Source organism: Tamandua tetradactyla, chromosome 12, assembly GCF_023851605.1.
Source record: "Tamandua tetradactyla isolate mTamTet1 chromosome 12, mTamTet1.pri, whole genome shotgun sequence".
Taxonomy (NCBI): Eukaryota; Metazoa; Chordata; class Mammalia; order Pilosa; family Myrmecophagidae; genus Tamandua; species Tamandua tetradactyla.
The window spans coordinates 20,690,859-20,706,077 of record NC_135338.1 but is presented as its reverse complement, the minus strand read 5'-3'; the positions used below and the strand labels follow the sequence as shown (position 1 = coordinate 20,706,077).

At 49.9% G+C, this 15,219-nt stretch overlaps 1 long non-coding RNA gene across 5 annotated transcripts in view; it reads right to left on the bottom strand.

The window, feature by feature from the left end:
- Positions 1-15,219, bottom strand: part of LOC143651857 (uncharacterized) — a 76,987-nt gene that overhangs the window by 5,105 nt on the left and 56,663 nt on the right. The gene's annotated exons all lie outside the window — the stretch shown is intronic.

Sequence of the window (15,219 nt, the reverse complement as noted above, 5' to 3'; positions counted from 1 at the left end):
GGGAAAACACCAGGGGAAGATGTCAGCCCGGGAGCTGGCCATCACTGCCTGGGCAGATGTCTGCTCCTGCCAGTGTGCAGGGCCATCCAGGCAGCAGTGCTTGTGCACAACTGGCCAAGTGAAGACATGTCTATGGGTGAGTGGAGCTGTGTGGTGTGGCAGTGAAGCCCCTGCGTCTGCATCACGGGCTCCTGGGCTGACCTCGGGGTGGCCTGGCCTGCATGAGGGTGGCATGGTCTCTGGCTGACTCGAGCACAGAGGCATTGTGGTGGGAGTGCAGCACCACGGACACGAGTCCCTGTGGGGTTTCTGAGTGCCACACGATCATTTGAATCCCATGGAGCCCAAGTGTAGATTACATCCCTGGAAGTTAGATGTGCTTCCCTTTAACTCAACAATCTCAATTTTGAAGAAGAAAACTCAGACTCATTTATTTGGGTGGTCTAACTATGAGTGTGTCCAATAGTTTTAAATACTGGGATGTTTACCAGTTAGGTTTTGGCCTGAACTCCAGCCTGATTATTTTAAATGCATTGTTCCACATGGGGACGGAGAGGTGCCATTGCTGTTACTTAATTGAGAAAAAGGGGTCTCGAATGTCCATCAGGCCATCAGAAGACAAAGAGCCAGTGTGCCGGCCAGCCAGCGGCCTCTTTGTTGCAGCATTTTGCTGTCCCCACCACCTATGCAAACTCCGCACCAGAAGCCAGTGTTGGCCTCAGCCACAGCCCTGCTAGTTAAAAGCAAAGCTGGATTTCAAAAGGGAGAGATGGACAGAGGAAAACAAAAACAGGCACTGTGTCTGTGGCCGACCCGAGGAGGCTGTTGCACAAGCCACCTGCATCAGTGCTGAGCCTGGGCCAGCAGCCTTGGGCATCGGCACCCCTGCTGCCCTGGCGATGCCCCGTGGGGCCTGTGTCTCCGAGCCACTCTGTGCTACAGGACAGGAGGGCCCAGCCTGAGTGGGGCCCAGAGGTCAGGCAGGGTCAGGTCCCCAGGAGCCCTTTGCCAGAGCAGGAGTTTGCTGTCCCAGAAGTCCAGATGCCACAGCTTCTCTGCAGGGGCCACATCCAGGGCAGCTGTACCCTCTGCTCACGGCTCAGGGAGAACCAAGGTGGGGGCGCCAGACACCCCAGAGCTTTCACGTTGTGCAAAAGGCACAGCAGCTTGTCAGCCCCTCACTCTGAGACACCCCTCAGTGCCGCCCCTGAAAGGGAGCAGGGAGGGACATGAGTTTCCTCCTCAGTGCGGACTCCTCCCACCAGCTTACCTCGCCCCCAGTCTCCTGCTCTCTCTTCTCCCCCAGCCCTTGCTCTGCTTCTGTCCCCATCTCAGCCTGAATCTGTCCTCTGAGCCATGTCTATGAGGACTGCAGAAGCTAGCCCACACGTGTCCTGTCTTGTCCCCCTCTGTACCCAGGCTCTCCCCAGGCCCACCCTTTCGCCCGTGCCATGCCCTCCCTGGGTCCCTCATGTCACCCCTGGCCAGTCAGGCTGCTGCCGCAATGCTCTGCTTCTGGAAGGTCGGCCTGCTCGGATGCGGCGCCAGGGCCTGTCGGGGCCTGTGTCCAGACTCCCCACAGAGGGAGCGAGGTCTCTCCTGGGCCACCCGGTCTGGTCTCGCCTTGGACACTTGAGCCCTGCTGGGCCCCCCGCAGCTCCCCAAGGTGTCCTGGGCCCATCTCCATCACCTCGCCCTGGCCACCTGGGAGCTCTGCCCCTCCCTCTGTGAGGTCTAATGGCTGGTCACGGTCATGGGGTGTGTCGGAGGGTCCTCGCCTCCCGGGGACTGAGACCCCAGGGGGGGCTGCGCGATGAACCCTGCGGTGCAGAAAGGTGGGGAAAGCCCAGCCCAGGCCTCATCCTCCCTCTGGCCAGCCCTCCCCGCCGACGGCCCATCCACTCCATCTGCCTTTGCAGATCATGCCCAAGGCGAGCGAGCCCGCCTGGCAGCCCGAGAGCCCCCCGAGGAGACGGAGGAGGAGCTCCGCGAGCACCGGGCCCTCCTGGAGGAGCCCTGCCTGGGCCAGCTCTCCGGCCAGGAGGAGGTGCCCGCGCTGGGCGTGCGGGACAAGCAGGAGCCCGTGGACAGCGACGAGGAGGTGGCGGAGCCCCCACAGGAGGGAGAACCAAGCCAGCGCCAGGCCGCGGAGCAGGAGCTGCCCTTCAGACGGGCACCCCTGTGGGGCGTGGGGTGCACAGCAGTGGGAGAGGGTGGGGGGCCAGCTGTACTGGGGCCTGCCCCCAGGCATCTTCCTTCTGCTCCTTCTTTCCAGACCCTCTGCCCTGCTTCCCTGGGGAGGCGTGGGATGACCTCGTGTGTGTCCCCCACTCGCCATGGCCCGGGGCTGCTGTGGAGGTACCTGCACCTGACCCCCATCTCCCGCAGGCCTGTTCCCCAGGAGCGTTTGCTTCAGGCCTGTGGCCTGTGAGGTAACACGGAGTCCAGGCATTGGGGAGATTGAGCAGGGACACTAAAGCTGGTGTGGGGAGGGACTGTTAACGGGTCATAGAGGCAGATAGGGTCTCACTCCACACCAGGCCATCTCAGGACCAAGGCGGAGCCAGTCCCTTGCAGGTCCGCATAGGTCCGGAGAGCAGGACCCGGAATCCAGGGCTGGGCAGGCTCCCGGGCCCTGCCGCACACCGACCACACTCAGAAGCAGCTCAGACGTCTCAATTAGTGATTTATTTATTTACAGTGAAATATAAAACCACCCAATCAGCAGAAATGCACAGGACAGCTGGTTTCTAAGCAGGAAGCCCTATCCTGGAAGCCACAGGGCCATCAGGAAAGCTGCTGCTGCCCAAGAAGCAGGAGACAGCAAGGAAAGCTGAGGGGCACAGTTCAGCCTCACCCTCAGGCCCTGGCAGCTCGGCTCTGGGTGCAGGGACCCCTGGGCATCTGTTCCCTTCTCTCTGGACTTGCTCCTGGGTCAGTGACATCTGGGCTTGAAGCCTGAGCTGCACATTCCATCCCTCCCACCCCCACCCCGGCCCAGGACCACTAACATCAAGGGACAGGAGAGTGACTTGGAAAAGGATCAGCATTTCCTTCCATGCTTATCTAAATAGGCTCACCCCCAGCGGATTGCCCTGTCCTCAGACCTCAGCCAGACTGGCATCTCCCTGGACTTCTGCCCCTGTGGGCACCTCAGGGGTGGCTTCTGTGCCTTTTCTATTTCTCTTTCATGGGGTGGCTGATCTTTCAGTTCTGGGCCACGTGAGAGCATGAAAACCACGAGTTTATCAGCCCTAGACACTGAGAGTTTATGACAATAAAATTAAGCCACTGCGTTCCCCACCACGCGGGTTCCCACAACGCCAGATGTCTGCCTGTCGGTCGGGGCCCTTCTGACGAGGCCGAGACGGGGCCTCGTTCCTGCGCCACACCAGGGCCTTGCAGAAACTCGCCCCCCCCCCCCGCCCCCCGGAACAAATGCTGCTACTCCGCTGATGGGAAACGGGAGAGAATTTATGGATACAATTTTTAGGACACGTGTCTTGTAGAAGACAATACCATTAGCATTTAGTTGAGAAATTAGCTTTGCATTCCACACATGGGACAATTATTCAAAACGTTCATTACTGTCTTCTTGAGAACAAGCAGAATCCCCTCCTCAGGGAACTTACGCTCCCAGCGACTTGCAGCAGGAAATGTGGGGTGCATTTTCTAGGCCGCCTGTGTGGCACAGTCACTGCTGGGTGCTGAGCCGGGGGAGGGGAGAGGGGACTTGGCAGTGCGGCACCCCTGCCCCTGTCCTGGACTCTTCTGGAGAGGGGGGCCCACAGGCTCCTCCTCCTGCCGCTCCCTCCTGGTCTCCCAGCCCAGAAGCTTCCTCCTTGTGCCGCTTCCTGGCGAAGGGAGCCAGGCGGGAACACGGAGGTTGCCCCTCAGCCTGTCTCTGGCACACAGATATGAGTGCTGCCGCCCCTGGCTGAAACTTGCCATGCGTCCAGCAGTGGGCCTGTGGCCTGGCCTTCCCAAGTGCAGACTTTGTCCAAGGAAGCTAAAGCCTGGCCCAAGGTGCCCTCCCTCCCTCAGCCTGGGCCTGTGAAATAGGCCAGCATCCCACTGCTTCCTCATGGAAGCATGAGGTGGCCAGCGTGCACTGCACACTCATTAATTAGCTGATATAATCCATTCATACCTGAAAATCAGGGAAGGGGAAGGTGCTTGGTCCCACAGGATGCATGTCTGGGAGAAACCGTTTCCATGAAAATCCAAACAGAAATGAAGTTCATGGGAAGGTTTTGGCTGCAGCTGCTTTTTTGGCCTCTGGAAATTCTAGCCAAGGAAAGATTCCCTTGGTGTCCCATTCAGAAGCACTCAGACTTGGAGTCACAGAAATGAGGGAAGGGAAAGAAGCTCTAGCATATCTCTTTGCTGACCAACCTGCAGCTGAGGGATTGTTCTAGAAACATGGGGTAATGCCTGGTTCAAGGTGGCCAGTTGGGGTTCCAGTGGCAGCTCAAATGGGCTGGGCTGAGGAGAGAGAGCGCAAATCACAGGTTAACCTGGGCCAATTTCCAAAGCCAAGGTCACTGGGCTGGGTGTCCTCAGCAGCTGTGGCCACAGAAACACTCCCAGAGCTTTGGAGAAGGAAGGAAAGACTCCAAGATTTAAATAACTCTGGCAGCAGGATCCCTATTCTTTCCCATGGGAAACTATGGCATAGGCCAAGAAATCCCACCATACGGACTCTCTCCAGAGTTACCACTGGGGCCAGCAGACCCACATGCATGTACCTGGACAGACATGCATCGTCTTGCAGAAGGGAGGTTGGGAGCCATTGCACTTTTTTAAAATGAATACTGGTAAGCCAGTATTTTTATTCTTTGTCATCTTTAAAAGAAAAAGAAACAACAACAACCAAAAAACCAAGAATGCAGCTAGTTTCTTAAATTAGAGATCTGTTGTGTAATTAGTCCATTTTATCTTCTGCGATTTGCTGCTGTTTTCCCTCTGTGGTTTCCAGAAATGTCATTGGCTAGGCTTAAAAGTAAGATTTTTTTCCCTTCCAGAGAAAAATTCTATAAATATTTTTTCCCTTTTAGCATGTTGTTCTAGTTTGCCAGCTGCCAGAATGCAACACACCAGAGACAGATTGGCTTTTAATAAAAGGGGATTTATTTTGTTAGTTCTTCAGAGGAAAGGCAGCTAACTTTCCACTGAGGTTCTTTCTTACGTGGAAGGCACAGGATGGTCTCTGCTGGTCTTCTCTCCAGGCCCCTGGGTTCCAACAACTTTCCCCGGGGTGACTTCTTTCTGCATCTCCAAAGGCCTGGGCTGAGCTGCGAGTGCTGAGATGAGGAATGCTGAGCTGCTTAGGCTGTGCTACATTGTGCTCTCTCATTTAAGCACCAGCCAATTAAGTCAAACATCCTTCATTGCAGCAAGCCCACCTCCTAGCCAACTGCAGATGTAAATCAGCAACAGATGAGGTTCACGTACCATTAGCTCATGTCTGCAGCAACAAAACTAGGTGCCTTCACCTGGCCAAGTTGACAACTGAATCTAACTACCACACATGTTTTAAATTTGAATAACATATTGTAAAGATAGCAAGAGTTATAAGAGTCTCTCTTGGCTGCCAATGAAATGCAGTGGGAAAACTGATTAGAGAGGAAACTTCTGCCCACAGAGAGCACCACTGGGCCTCTCTCCACAGGGAGCTGCCTCTGCTTGCTGGCACTTGGAGGCTTGGGAGGTACAGAGAGGGCAGGCTCCTCTCAGGGTGGGCAGGCAGGCCCTCCTTTGGCAAATTGTATCCCTCTTCGATGGTCAGAATTCCACTGTTAGTGATTCATTTCTTTACATGGAATTTCAAGCATGGATTTAACATAGCTATGCATGCCTTAATTATTTCTCAGCTTAAAATGCATACCCTTTTCTCGGCAAAGGTATACGTATATAACATATATGAGCAAAAGCCTCTGTAAAGGTTTAATCATGGCAGGATTATTTGTAGTTGCAAAAGACCAAAAACTCCAACCTGACTGAATAGCCATTAAGAGGAGACTGGTTAAATAAAGTCTGGCACATCCTCCTAATAGAATGTTATGCTGCCATTTAAAAGAAAGCAGCAAGCTATAGGTATTGATACAGCATGCTCTGTGAGACATAGCCTTAAATGAAAAAATCAGGAGATGGAACTTTACAGCATATATATAGTATGCTCTCACATGTCTCCTTTCAAAAGGTATATATTCATAACTTTGTATTTGATATTGGCAGCAGGGGTGGCCTCCAGGAAGGGGAAGAGACTCAGAAGGATGTCTTGCTTTCTGTGCATAAACAGTACCTCATTGCACTGTTTATCAGGTGCTATCATTGACAGTTTTGGAAAAGATACATTTATATATAATCATATACATATATCCTTATAGATGCTTCCAATATCTCAAGAAGGACCCACGAGAAGTGAGAGGTGAGGCGGGGAACATCTCTTGATTCTAACCTCTGTCTATGAAGTAGTCTGACATTTTAAGGAGTCTCATTCTCCCAAGTTGGAGTGGGGCTGATCTTAAGCATGAGCTGTACGCTTGGAAGGTGGGAGAATAAACTTTACCCTTGTCCTGAGTGGCTTCAGATCCATGCATGGAAGCATTGAACATCCAGCCCCCAGTGATACACTCCCAACCCTCCACCGTACCCTGGTGCCCCTCCTCCAGACCCCACAGTGCTCCGAGCCTACTGCTCCTGCTGCATGCAGGTGATCTGATTTTTTTTGCCCTTCTGAACCCCTGGTCAGGGTCCTCCTCTGAGGGCAGGGCTGGTTTTATTCTTCTTTGAAGCTCTAAGTTCTAGCACAGCACCTGCACCTCAGAAGTAGCTGCAAAAACCAGTCAGAGGGTGGGCAATGGTGGCTCACTGGCAGAGTTCTTGCCTGCCATGCTGGAGCCTGTCCATGCCAAAAAAATAGTTAGTTAAACCTGGGCATCACTGTGGGACTTTAGGGGTATGACTTAAGCCCTCAGAGCCTCAGTTTGTTCACCTGTCAAATGGGAATGATGCTAATAGCTTCAGCAAATTGCTGGTCCAAAGAGGTACTTAGATGACAAATGGGCCTGGCACACAATGGATGCTCAGTAAAAAATAATTGTTTAGTGTGGTATAGGATATATCTCAGTAAGTGATTACTGAATAGATAAATTCATCCAAGGACACTGAGATGAGTTAAAATGCAACTACAGCTCCTGATGAGACAACTTTAAGTCCCCATGGCCAAGTGGGAATGCGTTGATCAGATACCTTGTTGTCAGGACCCCTTTGGCTGCCTAAGAACACCTAGTGTAAGAAGAAAGGGTGGGCACATGAGGAAAAGCAAAGGAGGAAGTGCTTGCCTGCTAAGGGGAGACAAAGAAATTACTAATGAGTAACAGGAGCCAAACAAGACACTAAGGCTCAAGAAAGCAAAATAACCCCCTTAGCTCCCATCATGGAGCGAGGGTTCAAACCCAGTTCCATCTGAGTCCAGAGCACGTGTTGTCAACCAGCTTGACAGGACAGCCCAAGAACGGGCCTCCAGGGTGGCTCTGTGTAGCCCGTGACTCACGTACGCCAGCTGTCTTGCTCTGTCACAGCCCAGTGTGTCACTTCGCCAAGCGCCAGGGAAATCTCCATGGCAGAGGTGCCTGAAAGCCTCTCGGTCACAGACAAGAAACAAATCTCTGGGGCATGAGTTCTGGGCCTGTGCTGTGGTTGGCAGACAGACCCTGGGGAGTGCGCCTCCTCCAAGCCATCGACTAGAAGGTGGGCAGTCTCTTTCACGGATTTCTCTTTTCCTGCAGCCTGGAGGTCGCTGACCATTTGGAAATCGTTAAGCTCTGATAGGAAATCAACCTTGGTATGGGGGGAGATTGTGGGGGTGGGAGGCAGGGAATCTGCTCTCTACGGCCGGGCTGTGTTTACTTTTTCCCTCTAGCCTGGCTCAAGAACATTCCAGAAGTTCTGGAAGAAAAGAGTGTTCAGCAGCTTGTTCTAAGCCAGGCCCTCCCAAGAAGGTCCCATGTCTGTGCAATCCCCCACTCCCCTGTGCCACCTTGTCAAAATTTTTTCCCAGCATGGACCCAGGGGTGCAGAGAGCAGCAGGCAGTTGGAATTCCTTGCCTGCACACCCCCTTCCCCACGCCAGAGTTGACATTCCTTTGAGGAGCCCACCCAGCAGGGGAACAGCATTGCTGGGCAGCTGGGCAGCTTGCCAGCATTTCAGGTCTCCCCAAGCCTGCCAGGAGCCCATGACCCAGCACTGGCAAGGGACTCTCTTGGCCTACCCCAGCGAGCCCACAGGGAAAGCCTCAAACACCAAAATGTCCCTGACTTTGCATTTCCTTCAAGCTAAAGCTGTGCTGTTTCCAGCCCCTGAGGTGGGCTTCCCTGCTTAATGCCTACTGGCAGAGAGACCGAGAGGACACACAGGAGTAGACTGTGGTGGGGGTGGGGGACTGGGGTGGGATGCCACCCACCCCATAGCCAGGAAAGACATCTGCTTGCACACTCTTACCCCAACAAATGGCCAAAGATGTGCTTCTGAGTGACCCCGACAGCTGAAAACAACCAACACTGAAGTCCATGGTGGGAAGCCAGAACTGTGACATGTGCTGGCTCATAGGTCAATGTAGCCTGCCCACTCATTTGCTTGCTCACTCTGCAGTCAGGAATAGCTCCAGCAGCCAATGGGCCAGAAGGAGTCAGTCCTGAGGTCAAACTTTCAGAAACTTTTCAGAAAGAAAAACTCAGTCATCAAGGTAGATGTGCAGGTTACTTAATAGAAAAAGATCTAGAGTCCACAGTGGACCCCAGACTACAGGCTTTCGAAACAGTCTGCTATTTAGAAAGTTGTCTAGGTTCACTCTGGAGGGCTTCTAGAAGCTTGGCTCTCCAGGACTCTCCTGAGCCTACCCCTTAGGCAACTCAACCCTTAAGTAGCAAAGTAGGCTAGGGGTTTCTTGGTTCTTAAGATAACTTGGGATCCAGTCAGGTGTAGTAGTTAAAAGCAGAGGCTCCAGATTTGGGTAAACTTAGACATGAATCCCAATTCTGTCACCTACTAGCTGTGGCCTTTGGCCAAGTTATTTGAGCCCACTGAGCTTCACTTTCTTTTTTTTTATTAATTAAAAAAATTAACTAAAAAACATTTAGAAATCATTCCATTCTACATATACAATCAGTAATTCTTAATATCATCAAGTTGCATATTCATCATTTCTTAGTACATTTGCATCGATTTAGAAAAATAAAAAGACAACAGAAACAGAAATAAAACGATAATAGAGAGAGAGAAAAAAAAAACTATACGTACCATACCCCTTACCCCTCACCTTCACCTACCACTATTTCAAACTGAATTTATTTTAACATCTGTTCCCCCTGTTATTTATTTTTATTCCATATGTTCTACTCTTCTGTTGATATAGTAGCTAAAAGGAGCATCAGACATAAGGTTTTCATATTCACTGTGAAGAGCTTCACTTTCTTGTCTGCAAAATGAAAGTAATAAATAGTACCTACATTGGGGTGGGGGGAGGATATGAGGCTTAAAGAGCATGAATGGAATGTTCTGTGTTTTGCCCAGCACCTCGCACACAGTAGGCACTCAAGAAATTGTACTACCTCTGGATCCCCAGAATCCTTGAGCCTAGGGCAGGCATGCTGAAACTGAAAGCCATGAGACAACTGCCAAAGTGGATTCTGTTCACTTCTGTGGGTCTCCCAAAAGGTGACCCCCTGGTCTCTGCATGCTGGGCTCTATCCCAAAGAAGAAGCAAGACCTCTTCTGTCCTCCCTACCCCTTCTTTATTGCATCCACTTTCCACATTTTGGTGTTGGGGAAGATGGGGGGTGGGGTGCATTCTCTCTAGGTCCCCCAACAGGGAAGGGTGCTGGTTAGCAGGGTGCAGAAGAGATGGGCTCCCAAGCTCGCGGCTGCCACCATGGCACACACAGGTGATGCACAGCGAGGCCTGTGCTCAGACACATCTTGAGGGGAAACCACAAGACTGAGCCATTGTGCTTATTGGTGCTACAAATCACCAACCACTCATGGCCTGCTGAACCTCCCTGCCCCTGCTCCCTTCCAGCCAAGCTGTCCCCAGGGCCCCCCACCACCGCCCACCCTGCACAACTCCCCCACTCAAGGGCCATAGCCAACCGCTTCCTTACAAACAAGCCGAGTTCAGCCGAGTTTATTTTTTCTCCTTCTTCTTTTGCAGCCATCTGAACTGCCTTTGTTCCTGGACAAAGAGGAACATGCAGCTGTGGAAGGTGGAAGGGGTCACAGGCCAGGGGTGGGGTGGGGAGAGGTGAGGACAGGTGCCTAGGGCCAGAAGGGCAGTCCTGGAGAGTTAGGGTGCTCTGGGCTCCCTGACCCATTACTCTTCAGAACACTGGCTCATGGCCAGCCGCCTTCCAAGCCGAGATGATTTCCTGCCTTCTGTATCCAGAACGCATTCTCTGTTACACTTCCCACAGACTTGTGTTTAAAAAGCAGTTGCAAGGTTTGATTCAGCCTTGCTGGATGCAGGCCCAGTTTCTGCCTGTTCCCTACCTGCACAGTGTCACCTCTAGGGGTCCCTTCCCTCCAAGGCCACCACCACCAGGCAGTCTTCCTGGATTCCTCTGCTTCAGCATGCCACGACCTTCTTTTCTACTCAAGAGTCTCTGGTTTCATGACCTCAGCAGAGAAAAACCACCCCACAGAAAGTGAGAAATACTCCCAAATCAGAGCCAAAGCAAGGAAGAAAGAAAGTCTGAAAAGGAGACTATTAGGGAACAACAGTTCATCACATACCTGGAATGGCAGGCCCACCAGACTACTCCTCACGTGTGCAAACACACATCTGCACATGCACACACACACACACGGAACATGGTTAGGAAAGAACAGTGCTTCTCTCTAGGTAAAACAGGGTCGTAGGTGATTTTGATTTGCCTCTGCATCCCAGCTCCCCTCTCACTAGCTGTGTGATGTGGGGTTAGTCATCTAACCTCTAATAGCATTTTTTTTGCATGGGCAGGCACCAGGAATCGAACCCAGTTCTCCGGCATGGCAAGCCTCATGCCTGCTGAGCCACCGTGACCCACCCTCTAATAGCTTTTTAATTCTTTAAAAATGTTCTGTTCTGATTGAAAAAGCAATGTATGCCTATAAAAATTCAAACAAGATCCAGAAAATCTGGGAAACTCTTCTCTCCCACTCCTTTGTCATGCTGATTTCCTCACTAGAAAAACCCACTACCCCCAGCCCGGCCATATATCACATGGCCTTTCTCTCTGTGTTTATAAAAAGGGATCATTGTGCATGCATGAATTCACACTATACATGTAGATCTGCAATTTTCTTTTGTTCACTTTGTATTTCTTGGAGAATATTCCATGTCAGCACACAGTATTCCTTTTTACTGATATATGATATTTCATTGCATGGAGGTCCCTTGTTCATTTAGCCTCCCCTTCTGTTGGGCATTTAAGTTGCTTTCAAACTTGGGCCATGAAACAATAATGCCATGAATATCCCTGAATGTGTCTATCTGCTTATGTGGGTTTGCAGGGACAAGTCCCAAAAGTAGAATTCCCGGGTAAGAACATGGCCACATTTAAAGGTGCATAGATACAGCTAAATTGTTCTCCGAAAAGGCGGCTCCAACTTAAATCCCCATGAGTGGCATACGAGTTAGCACCTGTTTCTTTTTGCCTGCTCCATTCTCCTTTCATTTTCGCTCAAGTAATGGGTGGAAAATGGCATCTTGTTATTGCTCTGATTTGCATTTCTCTGTTCATCAGTGAGGCTGAACATCTGCTCTATGTGGCTGGTTATTTGTGTTGGGGGGAAGAAGGGGGCGTTCCTATCCCAAGATGGTTACCTGGTCCACAATAACTTCATCTCAGGCTTTATACCTTTTTTAGTACTGTTCAGATTTCTATCTACCTGGAATTTCTTTTTTGTGTGGAATGTGAGATAGAGTGTCCTAATTTTACCTTAGCAATTCTTACAAGTAACTTTTTTTTTCCTTAAAGAAAGGCCCTACACATAAAGCTACACATAGACACATGTGTACACACACAACACACCCCAGTTGAGCTATGCTGTGAAGCAAACAACTGGCTTACCCATTAACTGGAAAGCAAAGTACAGATACCCCTGGCTGGGATACCCGAGGCCCCGAGGTCCTAGTACCTGAAACTGTAGAGCTGTGTCCCAGTAGCCATATTTCTTGAAGATGCTTGTGTAATGATACAGCTTTCACAATGTGACTGTGTGATTGTGAAAACCTTGTGTCTGATGTTCTTTATCTATGGTATAGACAGATGAGTGAAAAATATGGATTAAAAATAAATAAATAATAGGGGGAACAAATGTTAAAATAAATTCAGTAGTTTGAAAACCAAAAAAAGCATGTTTGTGTTTGTATGTTGTTTTGGTTTGTCAATAAAAATAAATAAAAGAAATTCAGACTTCAAATTTAGCTGTGTCTTCCTGAGCAAGAGTCTTAAGCTCTCTCAGCCTCAGTGTTCTCTTCTATACAATGGGGCTAATGGTCCTGTGCTGGTTTGAAAGGAAGTATGCCCCCTAAGAAAAGCCATGTTTTAATATAAATCCCATTTCATAAAGGTAGAATAATCTCTATTCAATACTGTATGTTTGAAACTGTAATGAGATCATCTCCTTGGATGATGTGATTTAGTCAAGAATGGTTGTTAAACTGGATTAGGGGACGACATGTCTCCACCCATTTGGGTGGGTCTTGATTGGTTTATTGGAGTCCTATAAAAGAGGAAATATTTTGGAGAATGAGAGATTCAAAGAGAGCAGAACATAGCCACGAGAAGCAGAGTCCACCAGCCAGTGCTTTGGAGATGAAGAAGGAAAATGCCTCCCGGGGAGCTTCATGAAATAGGAAGCCAGGAGAAGATGCTAGCAGATGATGCTGTGTTTGCCATGTGCCCTTCCAGATGAGAGAGGAACCCTGACCGTGTTCACCATGTGCCTTTCCAGATGAGAAAGAAATCCTGAACTTCATCAGCCTTCTTGAACCAAGGTATCTTTCCCTGGATGCCTTTGATTGGACATTTCTATAGACTTGTTGTAGTTGGGACATTTTCTCAGCCTTAGAACTGTAAACTAGCAACTCATTAAATTCCCCCTTTTAAAAGCCATTCTGTTTCTGGTATATTGCATTCCAGCAGCTAGCAAACTAGAACAGGTCCCTTCCCACAGGGTGGTTAGCGATGATCGATGACATAATCAGTGGAAGATGCATGGCATGTTCACCCACGGTAAGTATAATTGCTCTATTCCAAGACCATACCCCTTCTTTTTCCAGGTCCTAATGTCCTCATAAGCCAGGAAAAGAAAGGACAGGCATTTGTGAGGTCATGGCACCTTTCGAATGATATTTTGAAGGATGAGATGGAGATGTCAATGTAAGTCGCCTTTTGCTACATAGCAAATACCTCAAAACCCAGTGACTGAAAACAAGTATTTATGATCTCATTGTTTGGGTGGGTCAGGAATTTGGGAGTCGCTAGGCTGGATGGCTCTGGCTCAGGGAGTCTCCTGAGGTCTCAGCCAGGGTGTCAGCCCAGGCTGCCATCACCTGAGTGTCCTCCCTCCTTGGGGGAAGCATTTCAAAGAATGCTTCAACATTTTTTTTTGTTTTCAAGCACCCCAGTGTCTAATCCTGTATGCACAGTTTCCTGCAGGCTGTTTCCTCCCTAACGTGTACCCATCCAGCTGGGTTCCCTGACCCCTTTCTGGAACTTGGGATCAGTTGCCTTGTCCCTGAAAGCAAGCTTCAGAGCCTTGTCTCAGAAGGGGCCACATAGGAAGAAGAAATGGGGAGAGCATAGGGGCCTTAGGGTGCAGGTGGTAGCCCAAAGTGTTACTCCTGGGTCAGACGTCTCCCAACACAGGGCATGATGTGACTGCATTTTTCAATGCACATCTGGGTGTCTCCAGGCATTCAGCTCCCATGGTTGAGTTCTCACAGGATAAAGGCTGTTTAACTGCCTGGAGGTTTCAGTGGACCTTGCCTGGGGGCTGGGCTCAGACGGAAGTGTTCCTGCAGTCAGCGGCAGCCCTCCCCAAGAGACCTTCTCTCCTAATGGGGATGTGGGGATTGCAGGGCTCCTGAGGGGGGCAGCCTGGCACACCATAAGGCAGGCACCTGGCCAGGATGTAGGAGCAAGTGGGCCTGCACCATTCTCTCTCTGATGTTTCTGAAGAGGACACAGTGATGAGCATATCAGCCTCCAGTCAAACAGACTTGGCCAACTTCCTTTCCACCCACAGCATATGGTCATCTGAGCAAAATGATCACCAGCACTCACTGAGCCATTACTATGTGCTTCCAGTGCATCATCGCATTTTATCCTCACCAGATCCCTGTAAGGAAGGCATTGGTGTCAGTCCCATTTTACAGAGGAGGAAACTGAGGCTCAGAGAGGCTGAGTGACTCACCTCAAATCACACAGCTGGGAACTGGTCAAGCAGGGCCTTGAACCTCAGCCCTGGCTGTGACACTAACCACTTCTATATTGCATTTAGCCTGTTATTTAGTCAGGGCTTCTTAAATTTGTCACTAACGAGTCCTGACAGCCTCCTGGAGGGGTCTGAAGTTACAGCTCAAAGTGGCACTTTAGCAAGCCAGACATGTAACAGGTGGTCTGTTCCATCAGACAGCCCTGTGCTTGTTTGAATATGAAAACAACATTGACAATCACCAAAAAGCATGTGTATCCACCAACAGATAAATGAATAAACAAACCGCTGCATAGCCATGCTATGGAATATTATTCAATGGATAAAAAGAATGAAATTCTGATACATGCAACAACATGGATGAACCTTGAAGACGTCATAAAACAGACACATGTATAAGTAATTCCACTTATATAAAATAGATAGAATAGGCAAATTCACCATGACTGAAAGGGGAGTACAGGTCACCAGAGGCAGGGGGGTAGGGGAATGAGGAATTAATGCTTGATAGGTGTTGGGTTTAAGTTTGGGGTGACAGGAAAGTTCTGGTAATGGATGGAGCTGATGGTAATACATTCTTGTGAATGTGATTAATGCCACTGAATGGTGTGCTAGGGAGGTGGGAAATTTTATGTTGTATATACATTTCCCCAATTAAAACAGAGAGAGAGTAAAGAGACAGGGACAACTAAATGCAATCCATGGTCCTGGACTGGATCTATCAAGAGAGGAGACAA